Here is a 15548-nt window from a genome sequence, read left to right as displayed (position 1 = left end):
ATAACAGATACACGGGGAGTGAGTTACAGACTGGAATCTAATCGAGGGGTTCGGGGGGTTTATATATAGAATAACAGATACCCGGGAGTGAGTTACAGGCTGGAATCTAATCGAGGGGTTCGGGGGGGTTTATATATAGAATAACAGATACCCGGGAATGAGTTACAGACTGGAATCTAATCGAGGGGTTCGGGGGGTTTATATATAGAATAACAGATACCCGGGAGTGAGTTACAGGCTGGAATCTAATCGAGGGGTTCGGGGGGGTTTTCTATATAGAATAACAGATACCCGGGAGTGAGTTACAGACTGGAATCTAATCGAGGGGTTCGGGGGGGTTTATATATAGAATAACAGATACCCGGGAGTGAGTTACAGACTGGAATCTAATCGAGGGGTTCGGGGGGTTTAGATACAGAATAACAGATACCCGGGAGTGAGTTACAGACTGGAATGTAATCGAGGGGTTCGGGGGGGGTTTATATATCGAATAACAGATAACCGTGAGTGAGTTACAGGCTGGAATCTAATCGAGGGGTTCGGGGGGTTTCTATATAGAATAACAGATACCCGGGAGTGAGGTACAGACTGGAATCTAATTGAGTTGTTCGGGGGGGTTCATGTATAGAATAACAGATACCCGGGAGTGAGTTACAGACTGGAATCTAATCGAGGGGTTCGGGGGGGTTTATATATAGAATAACAGATACCCGGGAGTGAGTTACAGACTGGAATCTAATCGAGGGGTTCGGGGGGTTTATATATAGAATAACAGATACCCGGGAGTGAGTTACAGACTGGAATCTAATCGAGGGGTTCGGGGGGTTTATATATAGAATAACAGATACCCGGGAGTGAGTTACAGACTGGAATCTAATCGAGGGGTTCGGGGGGTTTATATATAGAATAACAGATACCCGGGAGTGAGTTACAGACTGGAATCTAATCGAGGGGTTCGGAGGGGTTTTTATATAGAATAACAGATACCCGGGAGTGAGTTAAAGACTGGAATCTAATCGAGGGGTTCGGGGGGTTTATATATAGAATAACAGATACCCGGGAGTGAGTTACAGACTGGAATCTAATCGAGGGGTTCGGGGGGGTTTATATATAGAATAACAGATACCTGGGAGTGAGTTAGACTGGAATCTAATGGAGGGGTTTGTGGGGTTTATAGAAAGAATAACAGATACCCGGGAGTGAGTTACAGACTGGAATCTAATCGAGGGGTTTGTGGGGTTTATAGAAAGAATAACAGATACCCGGGAGTGAGTTACAGACTGGAATCTAATCGAGGGGTTCGGGGGAGTTTATACATAGAATAACAGATACCCGGGAGTGAGTTACAGACTGGAATCTAATCGAGGGGTTCGGGGGGTTTATATATAGAATAACAGATACCCGGGAGTGAGTTACAGACTGGAATCTCATCGAGGGGTTCTGGGGGGTTTATATATAGAATAACAGATACCCGGGAGTGAGTTACAGACTGGAATCTAATCCAGGGGTTCGGGGGGTTTATACATAGAATAACAGATACCCGGGAGTGAGTTACAGACTGGAATCTAATCGAGGGGTTCGGGGGGGTTTATATATAGAATAACAGATACCTGGGAGTGAGTTACAGACTGGAATCTAATCGAGGGGTTCGGGGGGTTTATGTATAGAATAACAGATACCCGGGAGTGAGTTACAGACTGGAATCTAATCGAGGGGTTCGGGGGGGTTTATATATAGAATAACAGATACCCGGGAGTGAGTTACAGACTGGAATCTAATTGAGGGGTTCGGGGGGGTTTATATATAGAATAACAGATACCCGGGAGTGAGTTACAGACTGGAATCCAATCGAGGGGTTCGGGGGGGTTTATATATAGAATAACAGATACCTGGGGAGTGAGTTACAGACTGGAATCTAATCGAGGGGTTCGGGGGGGTTTATATATAGAATAACAGATACCCGGGGAGTGAGTTACAGACTGGAATCTAATCGAGGGGTTCGGGGGGCTTTATATATAGAATAACAGATACCCGGGGAGTGAGTTACAGACTGGAATCTAATCGAGGGGTTCGGGGGGTTTATATATAGAATAACAGATACCCGGGAGTGAGTTACAGACTGGAATCTAATCGAGGGGTTCGGGGGGGTTTATATAGAGAATAACAGATACCCGGGAATGAGTTACAGACTGGAATCTAATCGAGGGGTTCGGGGGGTTTATATATAGAATAACAGATACCCGGGAGTGAGTTACAGGCTGGAATCTAATCGAGGGGTTCGGGGGGGTTTTCTATATAGAATAACAGATACCCGGGAGTGAGTTACAGACTGGAATCTAATCGAGGGGTTCGGGGGGTTTAGATACAGAATAACAGATACCCGGGAGTGAGTTACAGACTGGAATGTAATCGAGGGGTTCGGGGGGGGTTTATATATCGAATAACAGATACCCGTGAGTGAGTTACAGGCTGGAATCTAATCGAGTCGTTCGGGGGGTTTCTATATAGAATAACAGATACCCGGGAGTGAGGTACAGACTGGAATCTAATTGAGGTGTTCGGGGGGGTTTATGTATAGAATAACAGATACCCGGGAGTGAGTTACAGACTGGAATCTAATCGAGGGGATCGGGGGGTTTATATATAGAATAACAGATACCCGGGAGTGAGTTACAGGCTGGAATCTAATCGAGGGGTTCGGGGGGGTTTATATATAGAATAACAGATACCCGGGAGTGAGTTACAGACTGGAATCTAATCGAGGGGTTCGGGGGGTTTATATATAGAATAACAGATACCCGGGAGTGAGTTACAGACTGGAATCTAATCGAGGGGTTCGGGGGGTTTATATATAGAATAACAGATACCCGGGAGTGAGTTACAGACTGGAATCTAATCGAGGGGTTCGGGGGGGTTATATATAGAATAACAGATACCCGGGAGTGAGTTACAGACTGGAATCTAATCGAGGGGTTCGGGGGGTTGATACAGAGAATAACAGATACCCGGGAGTGAGTTACAGACTGGAATCTAATCGAGGGGTTCGGGGGGTTTATATATAGAATAACAGATACCCCGGAGTGAGTTACAGACTGGAATCTAATCGAGGGGTTCGGGGGGTTTATATATAGAATAACAGATACCCCGGGAGTGAGTTACAGACTGGAATCTAATCGAGGGGTTCGGGGGGTTTATATATAGAATAACAGATACCCCGGGAGTGAGTTACAGACTGGAATCTAATCGAGGGGTTCGGGGGGGTTTATATATAGAATAACAGATACCCGGGAGTGAGTTACAGACTGGAATCTAATCGAGGGGTTCGGGGGGGTTTATACATAGAATAACAGATACCCGGGAGTGAGTTACAGACTGGAATCTAATCGAGGGGTTCGGGGGGTTTATATATAGAATAACAGATACCTGGGAGTGAGTTACAGACTGGAATCTAATCGAGGGGTTCGGGGGGGTTTATACATAGAATAACAGATACCCGGGAGTGAGTTACAGACTGGAATCTAATCGAGGGGTTCGGGGGGTTTATATATAGAATAACAGATACCTGGGAGTGAGTTACAGACTGGAATCTAATCGAGGGGTTCGGGGGGTTTATATATAGAATAACAGATACCCGGGAGTGAGTTACAGACTGGAATCTAATCGAGGGGTTCGGGGGGTTTATATATCGAATAACAGATACCCGGGAGTGAGTTACAGACTGGAATCTAATCGAGGGGTTCGGGGGGTTTATATATCGAATAACAGATACCCGGGAGTGAGTTACAGGCTGGAATCTAATCGAGGGGTTCGGGGGGTTTATATATAGAATAACAGATACCCGGGAGTGAGTTACAGACTGGAATCTAATCGAGGGGTTCGGTGGGTTTATATATAGAATAACAGATACCCGGGAGTGAGTTGCAGACTGGAATCTAATCGAGGGGTTCGGGGGGGTTTATATATAGAATAACAGATACCCGGGAGTGAGTTACAGACTGGAATCTAATCAAGGGGTTCGGGGGGTTTATACATAGAATAACAGATACCCGGGAGTGAGTTGCAGACTGGAATCTGATCGAGGGGTTCGGGGGGGTTTATATATAGAATAACAGATACCCGGGAGTGAGTTACAGACTGGAATCTAATCGAGGGGTTCGGGGGGTTTATGTATAGAATAACAGATACCCGGGAGTGAGTTACAGACTGGAATCGAATCGAGGGGTTCCGGGGGGGTTTATATATAGAATAACAGATACCCGGGGAGTGAGTTACTGACTGGAATCTAATCGAGGGGTTCGGGGGGTTTATATATAGAATAACAGATACCCGGGAGTGAGTTACAGACTGGAATCTAATCGAGGGGTTCGGGGGGGTTTATATATAGAATAACAGATACCCGGGAATGAGTTACAGACTGGAATCTAATCGAGGGGTTCGGGGGGTTTATATATAGAATAACAGATACCCGGGAGTGAGTTACAGACTGGAATCTAATCGAGGGGTTCGGTGGGTTTATATATAGAATAACAGATACCCGGGAGTGAGTTACAGACTGGAATCTAATCAAGGGGTTCGGGGGGTTTATACATAGAATAACAGATACCCGGGAGTGAGTTGCAGACTGGAATCTGATCGAGGGGTTCGGGGGGGTTTATATATAGAATAACAGATACCCGGGAGTGAGTTACAGACTGGAATCTAATCGAGGGGTTCGGGGGGTTTATGTATAGAATAACAGATACCCGGGAGTGAGTTACAGACTCGAATCGAATCGAGGGGTTCCGGGGGGGTTTATATATAGAATAACAGATACCCGGGGAGTGAGTTACTGACTGGAATCTAATCGAGGGGTTCGGGGGGTTTATATATAGAATAACAGATACCCGGGAGTGAGTTACAGACTGGAATCTAATCGAGGGGTTCGGGGGGGTTTATATATAGAATAACAGATACCCGGGAATGAGTTACAGACTGGAATCTAATCGAGGGGTTCGGGGGGTTTATATATAGAATAACAGATACCCGGGAGTGAGTTACAGACTGGAATCTAATCGAGGGGTTCGGTGGGTTTATATATAGAATAACAGATACCCGGGAGTGAGTTACAGACTGGATTCTAATCGAGAGGTTTCGGGGGGTTTATATATAGAATAACAGATACCCGGGAGTGAGTTACAGACTGGAATCTAATCGAGGGGTTCGGGGGGTTTATATATAGAATAACAGATACCCGGGAGTGAGTTACAGACTGGAATCTAATCGAGGGGTTCGGGGGGGTTTATATATAGAATAACTGATACCCGGGAGTGAGTTACAGACTGGAATCTAATCGAGGGGTTCGGGGGGTTTAGATACAGAATAACAGATACCCGGGAGTGAGTTACAGACTGGAATGTAATCGAGGGGTTCGGGGGGGGTTTATATATCGAATAACAGATACCCGGGAGTGAGTTACAGGCTGGAATCTAATCGAGGGGTTCGGGGGGTTTCTATATAGAATAACAGATACCCGGGAGTGAGGTACAGACTGGAATCTAATTGAGGTGTTCGGGGGGGTTCATGTATAGAATAACAGATACCCGGGAGTGAGTTACAGACTGGAATCTAATCGAGGGGTTCGGGGGGGTTTATATATAGAATAACAGATACCCGGGAGTGAGTTACAGACTGGAATCTAATCCAGGGGTTCGGGGGGTTTATACATAGAATAACAGATACCCGGGAGTGAGTTACAGACTGGAATCTAATCGAGGGGTTCGGGGGGGTTTATATATAGAATAACAGATACCTGGGAGTGAGTTACAGACTGGAATCTAATCGAGGGGTTCGGGGGGTTTATGTATAGAATAACAGATACCCGGGAGTGAGTTACAGACTGGAATCTAATCGAGGGGTTCGGGGGGGTTTATATATAGAATAACAGATACCCGGGAGTGAGTTACAGACTGGAATCTAATCGAGGGGTTCGGGGGGGTTTATATATAGAATAACAGATACCCGGGAGTGAGTTACAGACTGGAATCCAATCGAGGGGTTCGGGGGGGTTTATATATAGAATAACAGATACCTGGGGAGTGAGTTACAGACTGGAATCTAATCGAGGGGTTCGGGGGGGTTTATATATAGAATAACAGATACCCGGGGAGTGAGTTACAGACTGGAATCTAATCGAGGGGTTCGGGGGGCTTTATATATAGAATAACAGATACCCGGGGAGTGAGTTACAGACTGGAATCTAATCGAGGGGTTCGGGGGGTTTATATATAGAATAACAGATACCCGGGAGTGAGTTACAGACTGGAATCTAATCGAGGGGTTCGGGGGGGTTTATATAGAGAATAACAGATACCCGGGAATGAGTTACAGACTGGAATCTAATCGAGGGGTTCGGGGGGTTTATATATAGAATAACAGATACCCGGGAGTGAGTTACAGGCTGGCATCTAATCGAGGGGTTCGGGGGGGTTTTCTATATAGAATAACAGATACCCGGGAGTGAGTTACAGACTGGAATCTAATCGAGGGGTTCGGGGGGTTTAGATACAGAATAACAGATACCCGGGAGTGAGTTACAGACTGGAATGTAATCGAGGGGTTCGGGGGGGGTTTATATATCGAATAACAGATACCCGTGAGTGAGTTACAGGCTGGAATCTAATCGAGTCGTTCGGGGGGTTTCTATATAGAATAACAGATACCCGGGAGTGAGGTACAGACTGGAATCTAATTGAGGTGTTCGGGGGGGTTTATGTATAGAATAACAGATACCCGGGAGTGAGTTACAGACTGGAATCTAATCGAGGGGATCGGGGGGTTTATATATAGAATAACAGATACCCGGGAGTGAGTTACAGGCTGGAATCTAATCGAGGGGTTCGGGGGGGTTTATATATAGAATAACAGATACCCGGGAGTGAGTTACAGACTGGAATCTAATCGAGGGGTTCGGGGGGTTTATATATAGAATAACAGATACCCGGGAGTGAGTTACAGACTGGAATCTAATCGAGGGGTTCGGGGGGTTGATACAGAGAATAACAGATACCCGGGAGTGAGTTACAGACTGGAATCTAATCGAGGGGTTCGGGGGGTTTATATATAGAATAACAGATACCCCGGGAGTGAGTTACAGACTGGAATCTAATCGAGGGGTTCGGGGGGGTTTATATATAGAATAACAGATACCTGGGAGTGAGTTACAGACTGGAATCTAATCGAGGGGTTCGGGGGGGTTTATACATAGAATAACAGATACCCGGGAGTGAGTTACAGACTGGAATCTAATCGAGGGGTTCGGGGGGTTTATATACAGAATAACAGATACCTGGGAGTGAGTTACAGACTGGAATCTAATCGAGGGGTTCGGGGGGTTTATATATAGAATAACAGATACCCGGGAGTGAGTTACAGACTGGAATCTAATCGAGGGGTTCGGGGGGTTTATATATCGAATAACAGATACCCGGGAGTGAGTTACAGACTGGAATCTAATCGAGGGGTTCGGGGGGTTTATATATCGAATAACAGATACCCGGGAGTGAGTTACAGGCTGGAATCTAATCGAGGGGTTCGGGGGGTTTATATATAGAATAACAGATACCCGGGAGTGAGTTACAGACTGGAATCTAATCGAGGGGTTCGGTGGGTTTATATATAGAATAACAGATACCCGGGAGTGAGTTGCAGACTGGAATCTAATCGAGGGGTTCGGGGGGGTTTATATATAGAATAACAGATACCCGGGAGTGAGTTTCAGACTGGAATCTAATCGAGGGGTTCGGGGGGGTTTATATATAGAATAACAGATACCCGGGAGTGAGTTACAGACTGGAATCTAATCGAGGGGTTCGGGGGGTTTATATATCGAATAACAGATACCCGGGAGTGAGTTACAGGCTGGAATCTAATCGAGGGGTTCGGGGGGTTTATATATAGAATGACAGGTACCCCGGGGAGTGAGTTACAGACTGGAATCTAATCGAGGGGTTCGGGGGGTTTATATATAGAATAACAGATACCCGGGAGTGTGTTACAGACTGGAATCTAATCGAGGGGATCGGGGGGTTTATATATAGAATAACAGATACCCGGGAGTGAGTTACAGACTGGAATCTAATCGAGGGGTTCGGGGGGTTTATATATAGAATAACAGATACCCGGGAGTGAGTTACAGACTGGAATCTAATCGAGGGGTTCGGGGGGGTTTATATATAGAATAACAGATACCCGGGAGTGAGTTACAGACTGGAATCTAATCGAGGGGTTCGGGGGGGTTTATATATAGAATAACAGATACCCGGGAGTGAGTTACAGACTGGAATCTAATCGAGGGGTTCTGGGGGGTTTATATATAGAATAACAGATACCCGGGAGTGAGTTACAGACTGGAATCTAATCAAGGGGTTCGGGGGGTTTATATATAGAATAACAGATACCCGGGAGTGAGTTGCAGACTGGAATCTGATCGAGGGGTTCGGGGGGGTTTATATATAGAATAACAGATACCCGGGAGTGAGTTACAGACTGGAATCGAATCGAGGGGTTCCGGGGGGGTTTATATATAGAATAACAGATACCCGGGGAGTGAGTTACAGACTGGAATCTAATCGAGGGGTTCGGGGGGTTTATATATAGAATAACAGATACCCGGGAGTGAGTTACTGACTGGAATCTAATCGAGGAGTTCGGGGGGGTTTATATATAGAATAACAGATACCCGGGAGTGAGTTACAGACTGGAATCTAATCGAGGGGTTCGGGGGGTTTATATATAGAATAACAGATACCCGGGAGTGAGTTACAGACTGGAATCTAATCGAGGGGTTCGGTGGGTTTATATATAGAATAACAGATACCCGGGAGTGAGTTACAGACTGGAATCTAATCGAGGGGTTCGGGGGGTTTATATATAGAATAACAGATACCCGGGAGTGAGTTACAGACTGGAATCTAATCGAGGGGTTCGGGGGGTTTATATATAGAATAACAGATACCCGGGAGTGAGTTACAGACTGGAATCTAATCGAGGGGTTCGGGGGGGTTTATATATAGAATAACTGATACCCGGGAGTGAGTTACAGACTGGAATCTAATCGAGGGGTTCGGGGGGTTTAGATACAGAATAACAGATACCCGGGAGTGAGTTACAGACTGGAATGTAATCGAGGGGTTCGGGGGGGGTTTATATATCGAATAACAGATACCCGGGAGTGAGTTACAGGCTGGAATCTAATCGAGGGGTTCGGGGGGGTTTATATATAGAATAACAGATACCCGGGAGTGAGTTACAGACTGGAATCTAATCGAGGGGTTCGGGGGGTTTATATATAGAATAACAGATACCCGGGAGTGAGGTACAGACTGGAATCTAATTGAGGTGTTCGGGGGGGTTCATGTATAGAATAACAGATACCCGGGAGTGAGTTACAGACTGGAATCTAATCGAGGGGTTCGGGGGGGTTTATATATAGAATAACAGATACCCGGGAGTGAGTTACAGACTGGAATCTAATCGAGGGGTTCGGGGGGGTTATATATAGAATAACAGATACCCGGGAGTGAGTTACAGACTGGAATCTAATCGAGGGGTTCGGGGGGTTGATACAGAGAATAACAGATACCCGGGAGTGAGTTACAGACTGGAATCTAATCGAGGGGTTCGGGGGGTTTATATATCGAATAACAGATACCCGGGAGTGAGTTACAGGCTGGAATCTAATCGAGGTGTTCGGGGGGTTTATATATAGAATAACAGATACCCGGGAGTGAGTTACAGACTGGAATCTAATCGAGGGGTTCGGAGGGGTTTATATATAGAATAACAGATACCCGGGAGTGAGTCACAGACTGGAATCTAATCGAGGGGTTCGGGGGGTTTAAAAATAGAATAACAGATACCCGGGAGTGAGTTACAGACTGGAATCTAATCGAGGGGTTCGGGGGGTTTATATATAGAATAACAGACACCCGGGAGTGAGTTACAGACTGGAATCTAATCGAGGGGTTCGGGGGGTTTAAATATAGAATAACAGATACCCGGGAGTGAGTTACAGACTGGAATCTAATCGAGGGGTTCGGGGGGTTTATATATAGAATAACAGATACCCGGGAGTGAGTTACAGACTGGAATCTAATCGAGGGGTTTGGGGGGTTTATATATAGAATAACAGATACCCGGGAGTGAGTTACAGACTGGAATCTAATCGAGGGGTTCGGGGGGGTTTATATATAGAATAACAGATACCCAGGAGTGAGTTACAGACTGGAATCTAATCGAGGGGTTCGGGGGGTTTATATATAGAATAACAGATACCCGGGAGTGAGTTACAGACTGGAATCTAATCGAGGGGTTCGGGGGGGTTTATATATAGAATAACAGATACCCCGGGAGTGAGTTACAGACTGGAATCTAATCGAGGGGTTCGGGGGGGTTTATATATAGAATAACAGATACCCGGGAGTGAGTTACAGACTGGAATCTAATCGAGGGGTTCGGGGGGTTTATATATAGAATAACAGATACCCAGGAGTGAGTTGCAGACTGGAATCTAATCGAGGGGTTCGGGGGGTTTATATATAGAATAACAGATACCCAGGAGTGAGTTACAGGCTGGAATCTAATCGAGGGGTTAGGGGGGTTTATATGTCGAATAACAGATACCCGGGAGTGAGTTGCAGACTGGAATCTAATCGAGGGGTTCGGGGGGTTTATATATAGAATAACAGATACCCGGGAGTGAGTTACAGACTGGAATCTAATCGAGGGGTTCGGGGGGGTTTATATATAGAATAACAGATACCCGGGAGTGAGTTACAGACTGGAATCTAATCGAGGGGTTCGGGGGGTTTATATATAGAATAACAGATACCCGGGAGTGAGTTACAGACTGGAATCTAATCGAGGGGTTCGGGGGGTTTATATATAGAATAACAGATACCCGGGAGTGAGTTACAGACTGGAATCTAATCGAGGGATTCGGATTTGGTTTATCACTGATTCACAGCCTGTCAGAAACTGAATTCTGCAAACGTTTTACGAGGCATGAACTGCTGAATTCAGCTTGGTTGGAAACTTTCGAGATCTTATCTGCAGATCAAGTCACAAGGCACAATTGCAAAATTTGCAGATGACACAAAACTTGGAAGGGTGGTGAACAGTGAGGAGAATAGCGAGAGACCTCAAGAGGATATAGACAGGCTGGTGGAACGGGCGGACACGTGGCAGATGAAATTTAACCCAGAAAAATGCGAGGCGATACATTTCGGTAGGAAGAATGAGGAGAGGCAATATAAACTCGAGGGCACAGCTCTAAAAGCGGTACAGGAACAGAGAGATCTGGGGGTATATGTCCACAAATCGTTGAAGGTGGCAGGGCAGGTTGAGAAAGTGGTTAAAAAAGCATACGGGGCTTTATAAAAGCAAGGAAGTCTTGATGGACCTTTTATAAAACACTTGTTCAGCCACAACTGGGGTATTGTGTCCAGTTCTGGGCACCGGACTTTAGGAAGGATGTCAAGGCCCTTAGAGAGGGTGCAGAGGAGATCTACCAGAATGGTTCCAGGGATGAGGGACTTTAGTTACCTGGACAGACTGGAGGAACTGGGGTTGTCCTCCTCGGGACAGAGACGGTCGCGAGGAGATTTGATCGAGGGGGTCAAGATCAGGAAGGGTCCAGACAGAGCAGATGGAGAGAAACTGCTCCCATTGGCGGAAGGGTCAAGAACCAGAGGGACACGGATTTAAGGTGATTGGCAAAAGGACCAAAGGTGACTTGAGGAGAACCTTTTTTACCCAGCGAGCGGTCGGGATCTGGGATGGACTGCCCGAGGGGGCGGTGGAGGCAGATTCAATCATGGCCTTCAAAAGGCAACTGGATGGACACTTGAAAAGGCAAAGAATTTGCTCGATGGGCAGAACGGCCTTCTCCCGCGCTGCAAACCGTTCTACGATGCTCTCTGATTCGAAACAGCTCCGCACCCATCTCATATCTGGGCCAAAGCCATTCTGGACTTGACCTCCACAGAGGCGGGGTGGGAGGTGGGGGGGGGGGGGGGGGGTGAAAGGTCATCGTCTGACCGCCCGACCCCGTCAGAGAGAGAGAGAGCGAGGAACCGCCCGCGTACTCCTCCGTGGAGCGGCCGAGGCCACTCGAACGGATTCCTTGAACGGGGAGCACGTGAGGGAGAAAGGGATAGGAGGGTATGGTGAGAGGGGGAGATGGAGTAGGGGGAGGGAGGAGTCTCGTGTGGGGCATAAAGGCCGGCATGGACCTGCGGGGCCGAATGGCCTGTTTTCGTGCTGTAACCTTCCTTGTTTAACAATTAAAGGTGGACATTACCACAATATGGTGAGTTCCATCGAGTCCACAGCACAGAAACAGGCCATTCGGCCCATCATGCTCCATGCTGGTGTTTCTGCTCCACACGAGCCTCCTCCCTCCCCTACTCCATCTCCCCCTCTCCCCATATCCTTCCATTCCTTTCTCCCTCATGTGTCTATCCAGCTTCCCCCCTTAAATCCATCTCCACTATTCCCCTCGACTAGTCCTCGAGGGAGCGAGTTCCACATTCCCACCGCTCTCTGGGGAAAGAAGGTTCTCCTGAATTCCCCGATTGGATTTATTAGTGACTCTCTTATATTTATGGCCCCCCCCCCCCTAGTTCTGGTCTCCCCCACAAGTGGAGACATCTTCTCTACGTCGACCCTATCGAACCCTTTCATAATCTTAAAGACCTCCATCAGGTCACCCCTCAGTCTTCTCCGTTCTGGAGAAAAGAGCCCCAGTCTGTTCAGTCTTTCCTGATAGTTAGAAACCTCTCAGTTCTGGTGTCATCCTTGTAAATCTATTTTGCACCTTCTCCAATGCCTCTATATCCTTTCTATAATATGGAGACCAGAACTGTGCACAGTGCTCCAAGTGTGGTCTAACCCAGGTATATGGAGACCAGAACTGTGCACAGTGCTCCAAGTGTGGTCTAACCAAGGTATATGGAGACCAGAACTGTGCACAGTGCTCCAAGTGTGGTCTAACCCAGGTATATGTAGACCAGAACTGTGCTCGGTGCTCCAAGTGTGGTCTAACCCAGGTATATGGAGACCAGAACTGCGCACAGTGCTCCAAGTGTGGTCTAACCGAGGTATATGTAGACCAGAACTGTGCACAGTGCTCCAAGTGTGGTCTAACCCAGGTATATGGAGACCAGAACTGTGCACAGTGCTCCAAGTGTGGTCTAACCCAGGTATATGGAGACCAGAACTGTGCACAGTGCTCCAAGTGTGGTCTAACCGAGGTATATGTAGACCAGAACTGTGCACAGTGCTCCAAGTGTGGTCTAACCCAGGTATATGGAGACCAGAACTGTGCACAGTGCTCCAAGTGTGGTCTAACCAAGGTATATGGAGACCAGAACTGTGCACAGTGCTCCGAGTGTGATTTAACCAAGGTATTTGGAGACCAGAACTGTGCACAGTGCTCCAAGTGTGGTCTAACCGAGGTATATGGAGACCAGAACTGTGCACAGTGCTCCAAGTGTGGTCTAACCAAGGTATATGGAGACCAGAACTGCGCACAGTGCTCCAAGTGTGGTCTAACCGAGGTATATGTAGACCAGAACTGTGCACAGTGCTCCAAGTGTGATCTAACCAAGGTATATGGAGACCAGAACTGTGCACAGTGCTCCAAGTGTGGTCTAACCAAGGTATATGGAGACCAGAACTGTGCACAGTGCTCCGCGTGTGATCTAACCAAGGTATATGGAGACCAGAACTGTGCACAGTGCTCCAAGTGTGGTCTAACCAAGGTATATGGAGACCAGAACTGTGCACAGTGCTCCAAGTGTGGTCTAACCAAGGTATATGGAGACCAGAACTGTGCACAGTGCTCCAAGTGTGGTCTAACCCAGGTATATGTAGACCAGAACTGTGCACAGTGCTCCAAGTGTGGTCTAACCCAGGTATATGGAGACCAGAACTGTGCACAGTGCTCCAAGTGTGGTCTAACCAAGGTATATGGAGACCAGAACTGTGCACAGTGCTCCGAGTGTGATTTAACCAAGGTATTTGGAGACCAGAACTGTGCACAGTGCTCCAAGTGTGGTCTAACCAAGGTATATGGAGACCAGAACTGCGCACAGTGCTCCAAGTGTGGTCTAACCGAGGTATATGTAGACCAGAACTGTGCACAGTGCTCCAAGTGTGATCTAACCAAGGTATATGGAGACCAGAACTGTGCACAGTGCTCCAAGTGTGGTCTAACCAAGGTATATGGAGACCAGAACTGTGCACAGTGCTCCGAGTGTGATCCAACCAAGGTATATGGAGACCAGAACTGTGCACAGTGCTCCAAGTGTGGTCTAAACAAGGTATATGGAGACCAGAACTGTGCACAGTGCTCCAAGTGTGGTCTAACCAAGGTATATGGAGACCAGAACTGGGCACAGTGCTCCAAGTGTGGTCTAACCAAGGTATTTGGAGACCAGAACTGTGCACAGTGCTCCGAGTGTGGCCTAACCAAGGTATATGGAGACCAGAACTGTGCACAGTGCTCCGAGTGTGGCCTAACCAAGGTATATGGAGACCAGAACTGTGCACAGTGCTCCAAGTGTGGTCTAACCCAGGTATATGGAGACCAGAACTGCGCACAGTGCTCCAAGTTTGGTCTAACCAAGGTATATGGAGACCAGAACTGTGCACAGTGCTCCCAGTGTGGTCTAACCAAGGTATATGGAGACCAGAACTGCGCACAGTGCTCCAAGTGTGGTCTAACCAAGGTATATGGAGACCAGAACTGCGCACAGTGCTCCAAGTGTGGTCTAACCAAGGTATATGGAGACCAGAACTGTGCACAGTGCTCCAAGTGTGGTCTAACCAAGGTTCTATACAAGTTTAACATAACTTCTCTGCTTTTCAATTCTATCCCTCTGGGAAGGAACCCCAGAGCGTGATTAGCTTATTCTTAGTGGCCTGATTAACCTGCGTGACTACTTTCCGAACAACGTAAAGAGTAGGCAAACTCCGTCTGCCGTGAGTGGACTTAAGGGGCAGCCTGACTAACCCTTTCCTTTGCACGCTGAGACGATTGCACCCGTCTGCCTGGACGGAAAAGATCTTCGCGACGGCCGAGCGTCGAGGGCCAATATCGCACCTGCCAACAAAAGGTTCCCGCTCAAAACGGTGGGCACGGGGTCGTGTCACAAAATGGCGGCCGCGCTTGCTGTCGTCGTGCTTAACGGTCGACTGGTCGCTCTTCAGGGAATCGCCCTGCGATACCGCGGAGGAGAAGGCCTTTCGGCCCATCGTGCCTGTGCTAGCTCTTCGACAGAGCTCTCCGGTTAGTCCTGCTCTTCCCCCCCCCGTCGTTGCTCTTCGATTATTCGTCCAACCGCCCTTTCGAAAGTCACCGTTGAATCTCATCCCTTCCAGGCAGCGCGTTCCAGACCGTAACAGCTCCCTGCTTGAAACATTTCCCCCTCATCTCCTTCCTCCTCTGGCTCTTTTCCCAGATTATCAACCCTCCTGCCCCACTGGGAAACAGCCCCTCCTTATTGACT

The 15548-nt window shown here is 47.5% G+C and overlaps 1 protein-coding gene across 1 annotated transcript in view; it reads left to right on the top strand.

The window, feature by feature from the left end:
• The window catches only part of LOC137307658 (T-cell surface glycoprotein CD4-like), a gene marked incomplete at its 3' end in the record, with an annotated part of 36087 nt that overhangs the window by 14263 nt on the left and 6276 nt on the right, over window positions 1–15548 (top strand). The window lies entirely within an intron of this gene.

Source organism: Heptranchias perlo, unplaced genomic scaffold, assembly GCF_035084215.1.
Source record: "Heptranchias perlo isolate sHepPer1 unplaced genomic scaffold, sHepPer1.hap1 HAP1_SCAFFOLD_1080, whole genome shotgun sequence".
Classification (NCBI taxonomy): Eukaryota; Metazoa; Chordata; class Chondrichthyes; order Hexanchiformes; family Hexanchidae; genus Heptranchias; species Heptranchias perlo.
Note: the sequence above shows the minus strand (reverse complement) of the source record. Positions and strands in the feature narration are given on the sequence as shown.